The sequence below is a fragment of the Bos indicus x Bos taurus genome, chromosome X (assembly GCF_003369695.1).
Source record: "Bos indicus x Bos taurus breed Angus x Brahman F1 hybrid chromosome X, Bos_hybrid_MaternalHap_v2.0, whole genome shotgun sequence".
In the NCBI taxonomy this organism is placed as follows: Eukaryota; Metazoa; Chordata; class Mammalia; order Artiodactyla; family Bovidae; genus Bos; species Bos indicus x Bos taurus.
The window spans coordinates 70,523,135-70,534,939 of record NC_040105.1 but is presented as its reverse complement, the minus strand read 5'-3'; the positions used below and the strand labels follow the sequence as shown (position 1 = coordinate 70,534,939).

The window sequence follows — 11,805 nt, the reverse complement described above, 5'->3', positions numbered from 1 at the left end:
CTTTACCACTGAGCTGCTAAGGAAGCCCAGAGAGCAATGTTTCCCTTACCAAAAAGCCATATCAAAATTCTGGTGGGGACATTAAATTTGTATGTTTATAATCTAGAGGCATGAGAATTATAAAGGATGAAAACACTATTTTAAAGCATACAGTGTTCTTAATAATAGCATTAAATTTGATGCAGCTTTGAGAGTGCATGATTGCCAACTTATCACCATCCAAATTAACATGAAGTGTTGTATGTCCCTAAGGAAAGGGTTTATATGGGAGGAACCATGGACAAAGCAGTATTCAGGGAACAAGGTTATGCACTGGAAGTGAGGGTTCAGATAAAAAGGTAGACTGGTGCTACCAAGAGCCCACTAAGTAAACTTTCTCAGTATATACATTATACACTGGGTTATGAAATCAACCAAAATTTTTTTTCTTTAACAAAATAATTTATTGGTTTTGGATCACAAAATATAGGGAAGACACGAGGGCGATGCCTGTGACCCCTTGGCTGGAACTTCTCTTCCAGAGACACTTTTTGGGCATTCTCTCACATCCTAACAGCTGCAGAGTATAGTATCCAACCACGTGGGAAGCATGAACAGACTCCCTTTAAGTCATGCCAATCCCTTCCAATAGTCTTCCAGCTCACTTCTGCCAATATTGCAACTGGACTGGTTGAAAACCAACCAAATTTTTTAAATCAATCTTGATGCAACATTTAATTACTGATATGCATTCTAATAGCACCATCTTGTGGAATATAGTTGAAATTCATGCATGTCTTTAGGTGACTGCTCAGTCAGTGGTTCTCAAAGTGTGGTTCGTGGACCCCTGGTGATACTTAAGACATATTCAGGGAGTCCAGCTAATTTCATAATAATACTAATATGTCATTTGCCTTTTTCAATGTGTTGGATTTGTACTGATGCAACTAGTGAGTAAAGCTATGGACACTTTAGCATGAATCATGGCAATGGTCCCAAATTATATTCTACATTGCTATGCATTTAAGGAAAACCAAAAGCTTTTTCTACTTAAGAGTTTCCTTATGATGAAGTATCAAGAAAAAATGGGGTGACACTGCTGAAAGACTCAATGTACAGCAATTCAATTTGTACACTTTGCTTTTAAGAAATTCCTCCAAGAACCGAGTGAAATGAAGTCGCTCAGTCATGTCCGACTCTTTGTGACCCCATGGACTGTAGCCTGTCAGATTTCTCCATCCATGGAATTTCCCAGGCAAAATACTGGAGTGGGTTGCCATTTCCTTCTCCAGGGGATCTTCCCGACCCAGGGATCGAACCTGGGTCTCCAGCACTTCAGGCAGACTTTTTACCATCTGAGCTATCAGGGAATCCCTCTAGGAATTGAGGAATCTCTGCAAATAGCAGACATTTGTGAGCATTGCAGATAAGAAGCTTGTATTTTAATTTTCCCTCCTCCACCCATTAGCTTCAAGATTCAGGATTTTGAATCTCTGTAAAGGGGCTATATCTAGGAGTTGAAAAGTTGTGAGGATTAAAAGCTGGATATAATGGCCTGTTTAAGTTGACTCTGCTAGTGCCCTCCCTTCCCCCCTGTGCCAAAGTCCCTTGTAATTTTTGACTGTTAGAAAAACCTGAAGAAGGCCAGAAAGAAAGAGGAGATTTCACAGTTAGCTGTGGTCTAGAAAATGATGAACATATGACAGAAGATGGAAAGGGATAGTAACTGTTTATGAAAAATAGATATATAGCCTTAAAACAGAACGTGGACCCAAATATCCAGAATCACTCTCTTTTGTAAGATTTGTAACAAAAATAGTATGAATGTAATTAATAGTTCTAATGGAGTGGTGAGTCAAAGAACCACCTTGGTGCTAGCAAATGGCAGAATTCCTTTTGCATCAAAGTGGTCTTGCAAAAGCTTTATTGATGTCAAAGAGCTTAAAGGGGCTTCCCTGATGGCTCAGATGGTGAAGAATCTGCCTGCAATGCAGGAGACCCAGGTTTGATCCCTGGGTTGGGAAGATCCCCTGGAGAAGGGAATGGCAACCCAGTCCAGTATTCTTGCCTACAGAATTCCATGGACAGAAGAGCCTGGTGGTCTACAGTTCATGGGGTTGCAAAGAATTGGACATGATTGAGTGACTAACACTTTCACTTTTAAGACTTCAATGATGTCTAAATAAAATATAATAATTCCCCAGCCACCTGAAGGATAATGTTACAGCAACTAATCAAAAAGAAAAACCACAGCCTCACTCCTCAGTTATATTTAAACTGTCTTTATTTTCCACAATCATAATTTTTAATGATATGCCTTGTAGACCTCAAAATACTGGAAAGAAAGTTCTCATTCAAAGGCAATTGTGTGTTCTAGTTTCATTCTTTTACACATGGCTGACCAGTTTTCTCAGCACCACTTGTTGAAAAGACTGTCTTTTCTCTATTATATATATTTTACCTCATTTGTTAAAGATAGCTGTCCATAGGTGTATGGATTTATCTCCAGGCTTTATATATTGTTTCATTGATCTATATTTCTATTTTTGTGCAAGTACCATACTATCTTGATGGCTATACTATAGTATAGACCTGACTTGCCTCTTGAGAAACCTGTATGCAGGTCAAGAAGGAAGAGTTGGAACTGCACATGGAACAACAGACTGGTTCCAAATAGGAAAAGGAGTACATCAAGGCTGTATATTGTCACCCTGCATATTTAACTTCTATGCAGAGTACATCCTGAGAAACTCTGGGCTGGAAGAAGCACAAGCTGGAATCAAGATTGCCGGGAGAAATCTCAATAAGCTCAGATATGCAGATGTCACCACCCTTATGGCAGAAAGTGAAGAGGAACTAAAAAGCCTCTTGATGAAAGTGAAAGAGGCAAGTGAAAAAGTTGGCTTAAAGCTCAATGTTCATAAAACTAAGATCATGGCATCTGGCCCCATTACTTCATCAAAAATAGATGGGGAAACACTGGAAACGGTGTCAGACTTTATACTGGGGGGCTTCAAAATCACTGCAGATGGTGATTGCAGCCATGGAATTAAAAGACACTTACTTCTTGGAAGGAAAGTTATGACCAACCTAGATAACATATTAAAAAGCAGAGACATTACTTTGCCAACAAAAGTCCGTCTAGTCAAGGCTATGGTTTTTCCAGTGGTCATGTATGGATGTGAGAGTTGGACTGTGAAGAAAGCTGAGCACTGAAGAATTGGTGCTTTTGAACTGTGGTGTTGGAGAAGACTGTTGAGAGTCCCTTGGACTGCAAGGAGATCCAATCAGTCCATTCTAAAGGAGATCAGTCCCGGGTGTTCATTGGAAGGACTGATGCTAAAGCTGAAAATCCAATACTTTGGCCACTTCATACGAAGAGTTGACTCATTGGAAAAGACTGATGCTGGGAGGACCGGGGCCAGGAGGAGAAGGGGATGACAGAGTATGAGATGCCTGGATGGCATCACCAATTCGATGGACATGAGTATGGGTGAACTCTGGGAGTTGGTGATCGACAGGGAGGCCTGACGTGCTGTGATTCATGGGGTCGCAAAGAGTCAGACATGACTGAGGGACTGAACTGAACTGAACTGAATTGAACTGAGTCTGTATATAGTATAGACTGAAGTCAGGAAAGCTGATTCCTCCTGTGTCATTCTTCTTTCTCAAGATTGCTTTGGTTATTCAGCTATTCAGTATTGTATATTTGTATATCAGTTCAGTTCAGTTCAGTCACTCATTCGTGTCTGACTCTTTGCCACTCCATGAATCGCAGCATGCCAGACCTCCCTGTCCATCAACAACTCCCCGAGTTTACCCAAACTCATGCCCGTCGAGTTGGTGATGCCATCCAGCCGTCTCATCCTCTGTCGTCCCCTTCTCCTCCTGCCCCCAATCACTCCCAGCATCATCCAAGACCCTGATGTCAACTCTTCGCATGAGGTGGCCAAAATACTGGAGTTTCAGCATCAGTCCTTCCAATGAACACCCAGGACTGATCTCCTTTAGGATGGACTGGTTGGATCTCCTTGCACTCCAAGGGACTCTCAACAGTCTTCTCCAACACCACAGTTCAAAAGCATCAATTCTTCAGTGCTCAGCTTTCTTCACAGTCCAACTCTCACATCCATACATGACCACTGGAAAAACCATAGCCTTGACTAGACGGACCTTTGTTGGCAAAGTAATGTCTCTGCTTTTGAATATGCTATCTAGGTTGCTCATAACCTTCCTTCCAAGGAGTAAGTGTCTTTTAATTTCATGGCTGCAATCACCATCTGCGGTGATTTTGGAGCCAAAAAAAAAAAAAAAAAAAAGTCTGACACTTTCCAATGTTTCCCCATCTATTTTTGATGAAGTGATGGGACCAGATGCCATGATCTTAGTTTTCTGAATGTTGAGCTTTAAGCCAGCTTTTTCACTCTCGTCTTTCATCAAGAGGCTTTTTAGTTCCTCTTCATTTTCTGCCATAAGGGTGGTGTCATCTGACATATCTGAGGTTATGTCATCTGACATATCTGAGGTTATTGATATTTCTCCCAGCAATCTTGATTCCAGCTTGTGCTTCTTCCAGCCCAGAATTTCTCATAATGTAGTCTGCATATAAATTAAATAAGCAGGGTGACAATATACAGTCTTGACATACTCCTTTTCCTATTTGGAACCAGTCTGTTGTCCAATGTCCAGTTCTAACTATTGTTTCCTGACCTGCATACAGGTTTCTCAGGAGGCAGGTCAGGTGGTCTGGTATTCCCATCTCTTTCAAAATTTTCCAGTTTTTTGTGATCCGCACAGTCAAAGGCTTTGGCATAATCAATAAAGTAGAAATAGATGTTTTTCTGGAGGTCTCTTGCTTTTGAAATGATCCAGCGGATGTTGGCAATTTGATCTCTGGTTCCTCTGCTGCCGGGGTCCAGCCCCGGTGGATCCAGGGAATTCGAAGCGGGGACGGCGTCGGCGAGGATCAGGAAACAATTGCTTAATTAAACGTTAATTAAGGATATAAAGAGTAATAGAATGAGGATAGCTCAGTGAGGAAATTCAGTGGAGAAAAGAGGCTGAATAATTCAGCCAGAAGGTAAGAGAAAGAACGACATGGTGAGACAAAGTTTCAGTGAACAAGGCCCACACTTTATTTTCCAAAGTAGTTTTTATACCTTAAGTTATGCATAGAGGATAATGGGGGAAGGGGTAGAGTCATGCAGTAAGCCAGGCTTTCTTCCTGCAGACTTATCATATGCAAAAGCTTAGGTGATTTGCATCATCTTCTGGCCCGGAGGCCTTTTTCTCTAAAGGTGATTATTCTAAAGTCAGGCGCCAGCCTCCAAAAAGCATTAGATAAAGTTGCATTCCTACAGAGCAAAGGTGTGGTGGGCTATAACAAGAAAAAGAATTAATTCAAGGGTCCCAGGTTACAAACATTAAAGCTACTATTTACACTAATTATATTAATCAATACACTGCCAGGAACACAGCAGGTAAGGGATATGGAGACTTAGCAGCAAACATTGGCCCAACAAGTGAAATCCCTTCACCAATACAATTTCTAATCAATCTTTTAACTGCTCAAAGGAATCTGTATTTAGACAGTTTAGAACATCTCATGCCTCTCACAGTTTGGAGGCTCTGAGCAATCACATGTGGCCGGAAAAACCTATTCAGGCAGGCTAGAGGACTTCCAAGGGAGTTTGTAGGTTGAAACACTGTCACACCCAGGAATTATTAACTGGAGCTGTAAGCTAACTCTTTTTTCAGAGAGGTAGTGGGGGACAGCCCCCTGTAAAGTCAGAGGTGTAGGTGAAAGCACAAAGCAGAAAGTAGGCAGATTCTGGTTTTGGGGGTAGATTGCTCGAGAATTTCCAGGGAGACTCCTGAGGCTTGATCCCGCCTTTGCGTATGCCAAGCCTCCTTCCTCATGACCTTTGCCAGGGGCGGAGCTCGCTCCCCGCACTCTGCCTTTTCTAAAACCAGCTCTAACATCTGGAAGTTCATGGTTCACATATTGCTGAAGCTTGGCTTGGAGAATTTTGAGCATTACTGTACTAGCGAGTGAGATGAGTGTAATTGTGCGGTAGTTTGAGCATTCTTTGACATTGCCTTTCTTTGGGATTGGAATAAAAACTGACCTTTTCCAGTCCTGTGGCCACTGCTGAGTTTTCCAAATTTGCTGGCATATTGAGTGCAGCACAGTATTTGGCTATTCAGTATAGTGTAGGCTGTATGTCGTATAGGCTGAGGTCAGGAAAGTTGATTTCTCCTGTTTCATTCTTCTTTCTCAAGATTGCTTTGGCTATTCAGGGTCTATTGTGTTTCCATACAAATTGAGAAATTATTTGTTCTAGTTCTGTGAAAAATACCATTGGCAGTTTGATAAGGATTGCATTGAATCTATAAATTGCTTTGGGTAGTATAGTCATTTTCACAATATTGATTTTTCCAGTCCTGAACATGGTATATTGCTCCATCTGTGTTGTCTGATTTCTTTCATCTGTGTCATAGTTTTCTGCACACAAGTCTTTTGTCTCTTTAGGTAGGTTTATTCTTAAGCATTTTATTCATTTTGTCACAGTCATGAGTGGACTTTTTTCCTTAATTTCTCTTTATGATCTTTCATTGTTAGTGTATAGGAATGTAAAGGATTTCTATGTGTTAATTTTATATCCTGTGACTTTACTATATTCATTGATTAGTTCTATTAATTTTCTGGTGGTATCTTTAGGGTTTTCTATGTAGAGAATCATGTCATCTGCAAACAGTGAGAGTTTTACTTCTTTTACAATCTGGATTCCTTCTACTTTTTTTTCTTCTCTGATTTCTGTGGTAAGATTTCCAAAACTATTTTTAATAATAATGGTGAGAATGGGCACCCTTGTCTTGTTTCTGATCTTAGAGGGAATGCTTTCAGTTTTTCGCTGTTGAAGATAATATTTTCTGTCTGTTTGTTATATATGGCCTTTATTATGTTGAGGTATGTTTCTTCTGTGTTTGCTTTCTGGAGAGGTTTTATCATAAATGTGTGTTGAATTTTGTCAAAGATTTTCTCTCAATCTATTGAAATTATCATATGGTTTTTATCTTTCAATTTTTTGATATGCTGTATCACATTGATTGATTTGCATATGTTGAAGCAACCTTGCATCCCTGGAATAAAGCCCACTTGATTATGATATATGACCTTTCTAAAATATTGTTGGATTTTGTTTGCTAGAATTTTGTTGAACATTTTTGCATCTATGTTTCTATGTTTGTCAGTGATATTTGGCTTGCAATTTTCTTTCTTTTTTTTGTGTGGCATCTGTGTCTGGTTTTGGTATCAGTGTGATGGTGGCCTCGTAGAATGAGTTTGGGAGCTGTCCTTCCTCTGCAATTTTCTGGAAGAGTTTGAGTAGGATAGGTGTTAGCTCTTCTGTAAATTTTTGGTAGAATTCACCTGTGAAGCCTTCTGGTCCTGGACTTTTGCCTGTTGGAAAATTTTTTATTACAGCTTCAATTTCCGTGCTTGTGATTGGTTGGTTCATATTTCCTATTTCTTCCTGGTTCCATTTTGGAAGGTTACACTTTTCTAACAATTTGTCCATTTCTTCCAAGTTGTCCTTTTTATTGGCATAGAGCTTCTCATAGTAGTCTCTTATGATATTTTGTATTTCTGTGTTGTCTGTTGTTACTTCACTTTTTTATTTCTAATTTTATTGATAAGATTCTTCTCCTTTTTTTTTTTTTCTTGAGTCTGGCTAACATTTTGTCAACTTTTTTTTATCTTCTAAAGAACTAGCTTTTAGTTTTCCTGATCTTTGCTATAGTCTCCTTCATTTCTATTTCATTTATTTCTGTTCTGATCTTTATAATTTCTTTCCTTCTACTAACTTTGGGGATTTTTCTGCTCTTCTTGTTGCTTTATATGTTAGATTAGGTTGTTTATTTGATTTCTCTTAGTTTCTTACGGAGAAGGCAATGGCACCCCACTCCAGTACTCTTGCCTGGAAAATCCCATGGACAGAAGAGCCTGGAAGGCTGCAGTCCATGGGGTCGCTGAGGGTCGGACACAACTGAACGACTTCACTTTCACTTTTCACTATCATGCATTGAAGAAGGAAATAGCAACCCACTCCAGTGTTCTTGCCTGGAGACTCCCAGGGACAGGGGAGCCTGGTGGGCTGCCATCTACGGGGTCACACAGAGTTGGACACGACTGAAGCAACTTAGCATAGCATAGCATAGTTTCTTAAGGTAGGCTTGTATTGGTATGAACTATCCTCTTTAGGATTGCTTTTATTGCATCGCATAGGCTTTGAGTTGCTGTGGTTTCATTGTAATTTGTTTCCAGGCATACTTTGATTTCCTTTTTTACTTCTTCAGTGATCTGTTTGTTGTTCAGAAGCATGTTGTTTACCCTTCATGTATTTGTGCTTTTTATAGGTTTTTTCCTGTAGTTGATCTGTAATCTTACAGCATTGTGATCAGAAAAGCTGCTTGAAATTATTTCAATTTTTTAAAATTTACCCAGGCTTGATTTGTACCATAAAATATGATATATTCTGGAGAATGTTCTGTGTGCATGAGGAAAAGGTGAAACCCTTTGTTTTTGAATGAAATTCTCTGTAGAGATCAATTAGGTCCAGCTGGCTCAATGTATCATTAAAGCTTGTGTTTCCTTATTAATTTTCTCTCTGTATGATCTGTTCATTTGTTTGAGTGGGGTATTAAAGTCTCCCATTATTATTGTATTACTGTTGATTTCCCCTTCAATAGTTGTTAGCATTTGCCTTATGTATTGAGGTGCTCTTATGTTGGGTGCCTATATATTACTTATTTTGTCTTCTTCTTAGATTGATTGATCATTATGTAGTGTCCTTCTTTGTCTCTTATAACATTCTGTATTTAAAGTCTCTTTTATCTGATATGAGTATCGCTATCCCCCTTTCTTTTGGCTTCAGTTTGCATGAAATATCTTTTTCCAGCCCCTCACTTTCAGTCTGTATGTGTCCCTAGGTTTTAAGTGGGTCTCTTGTAGACAACATATATAGGAATCTTGCTTCTATATCCATTCAACCAGTCTCTTTCTATTGGTTGGAGTATTTAACCCATTTACATTTATGGTAATCATTGAAAAGTACGATCCACTTACCATTTACTTTATTGTTTTGGGTTTGTTTTTATTTACCATCTGTTGAAGAGCTGGTTTGGTGGTGTTGAATTCTCTAAGCTTTAGCTTATCTGTAAAGCATTTGATTTCTCCTTCAAATCTGAATGAAATCCTTGATGGGTAGAGTATTCTTGATTGAAGGCTTTTCCCTTTCATCACTTTAAGTATATCCTACCATTCCCTTCTGCCCTGCCGTGTTTCTATTGAAAGACCAGCTGTTATCCTTATGGGGATCCCCTTGTACGTTATTTTTTGTTTTCCCCTTGCTGCCTTTCATATTTGTTCTTTGTGTTTAATTTGTGTTAGTTGATTAATATGTGTCTTGGTGTGTTTCTCTTTGGGTTTATCCTCTATGGGATTCTCAGCCCTTCATGGACTTGAGTGGCTGTTTCCTTCCATGTTTTAAGGAAGTTTTTGACTATTATCTCCTCAAATATTTTATCATGCCCTTTCCTTTTGTCTTCTTCTGGTGTACCTATGACTAGAGTGTTAAGGTGCTTAACATTTTCCCAGAGGTCTCATTTCTTTTTGTTTATTCTGCTTTGTTTCAGTTAATTCCACCATTCTATCTTCTGGCTCACATATCCTTTCTTCTGCCTCAGTTACTCTACAGTTGGTTCCCTCCAGAGTGGTTTTAGTCTCAATTACTGTGTTCCTCATTGCTGATTGACTATTCTTTATATCTTCTCAGTCTTTGTTATGCATTTCTTGCATTCCCTCAGTCCATGCCTCCAATCTATTTATTCAAGCCTCCATTTTGTTTTCAAGCTTTTGGATTATCTTTACTATTAGTATTCTGAATTCTTATTCAGGTAGACTCCTGAATAAGTTTGGTCTGGTGGGTTTTTACTATATTCCATCACCTGCTGGATATTTCTCTGTATTTTCATTTTGTTTAGTTTGTTGTGTTTGAGGTCCCCTTTCTGCAAGCTGGAGTGAGCTCTAGTTCCTCTCAGTTGTGAAGTCTGCTCTCTCTGGGTGGTGTTGGACTAGTGCTTTGTGGAGGTTTCCTGGTTGGAGGGACTTGTGCATGTGTCCTGGTGGATGGAGCTGAATCTTGTCTTCCTGGAGGGCAGTGCAGTGTCCAGTAGTGAGTTCTCAGTTGTCTACCACCTTACTTGCCTCTTGAGAAACCTGTACACAGGTCAGGAAGCAACAGATAGAACTGGACATGGAACAACAGACTGGTTCCAAATAGGAAAAGGAGTAGGCCAAGGCTGTATATTGTCACCCTGCTTATTTAACTTATATGCAGAGTACACCATGAGAAACGCTGGTCTGGAGGAAATACAAGCTGGAATCAAGATTGCCAGGAGAAATATCAATAACTTCAGATATGCAGATGACATCACCCTTATGGCATGAAGTGAAGAAGAACTAAAGAGCCTCTTGACGAAAGTGAAAGAGGAAAGTGAAAAAGTTGGCTTAAAGCTAAACATTCAGAAAACTAAGATCATAGCACCTGGTCCCATCATTTCATCAAAAATAGATGGGGAAACTGTGGCTGACTTTATTTTTTGGGGCTCCAAAATCACTGCAGATGGTGATTGCAGACATAAAATTAAAAGACGCTTACTCCTTGGAAGGAAAGTTATGAGCAACCTAGACAGCATATTAAAAAACAGAGACGTTACTTTGTCAACAAAGGTCCATCTAGACAAGGCTATGGTTTTTCCAGTAGTCACATATGGATGTGAAAGATGCACTATAGAGAAAGCTGAGCACAGAAGAATTGATGCTTTTAAACTGTGGTACTAGAGAAGACTGTTGAGAGTCCCTTGGACTGCAAGGAGATCCAACCAGTCCATCCTAAAGGAGATCAGTCCTGGGTTTTCATCAGAAGGACTGATGTTGAAGCTGAAGCTCCAATACTTTGGCCACCTAATGTAAAGAGCTGACTCATTTGAAAAGACCCTGATGCTGGAAAAGATTGAAGGCAGGAGGAGAAGGGGACAACAGAGGATAAGATGGTTGGATGGCATCACTGAATCAATGGACATGAGTTTGGGTGAGCTCCAGGTGTTGGTGATGGACAGGGAGGCCTGGCGTGCTGCAGTTCATGGGGTCACAAAGATTCGGACACGACTGAGCAGCTGAGCTGAACTGACCTGAACTGATGGGTTTGATATGTCTTTGGGCAGCCGGTCATATTGTGAAGTGTTGTGTTCCTGTTTTGTTGGAAGATTGGAGTGAAATGTCCTGCACTGAAACTTGCTGGTTCTTGAGTTGAGCTCAGTCTCAGTGTAGGTATGGAGGCTTTTGGGTGGGCTCTCCTCTTTTAATGTTCCCTGGTGTCAGGAGTTCTCTGATCATCCAATGTCTTGAAGTTGAGTCTCCTGCCTCTGGGTTTCAGTCCCAATCTCTTACAGTAGCAACAAAACTCAAGCCATACAACAAAGAAGACAAATTCCCTAGGTTTATGATGAAGCAACTCTCCACAGCCAGGAATACCCAAAGAGATTCCCAGAGTTATATAGAGAACAGAAGACAGAGAAAGGAGAAATAGGTGACAAGGAGAAAAAGGAGAGTAAAAAGAGAGCAATCAAGTTAATAATCAAATCACTAAGTGAAAAATGGATATTGAAAACCAAAAACTAAAATAAAAATTAGATTGCCCAAAATACAATAAAAAACAAAATATTGAACACAAAAACTAAAAAATATGCAATTTATTTAGAAAA

General features: G+C 39.7%; 1 pseudogene; it reads left to right on the top strand.

Annotated features, from left to right (window-relative positions):
- The first annotated feature begins 276 nt into the window (after positions 1–276).
- On the top strand, positions 277–2,213 carry LOC113888075 (annotated as a pseudogene).
- Positions 2,214–11,805: the final 9,592 nt, after the last annotated feature.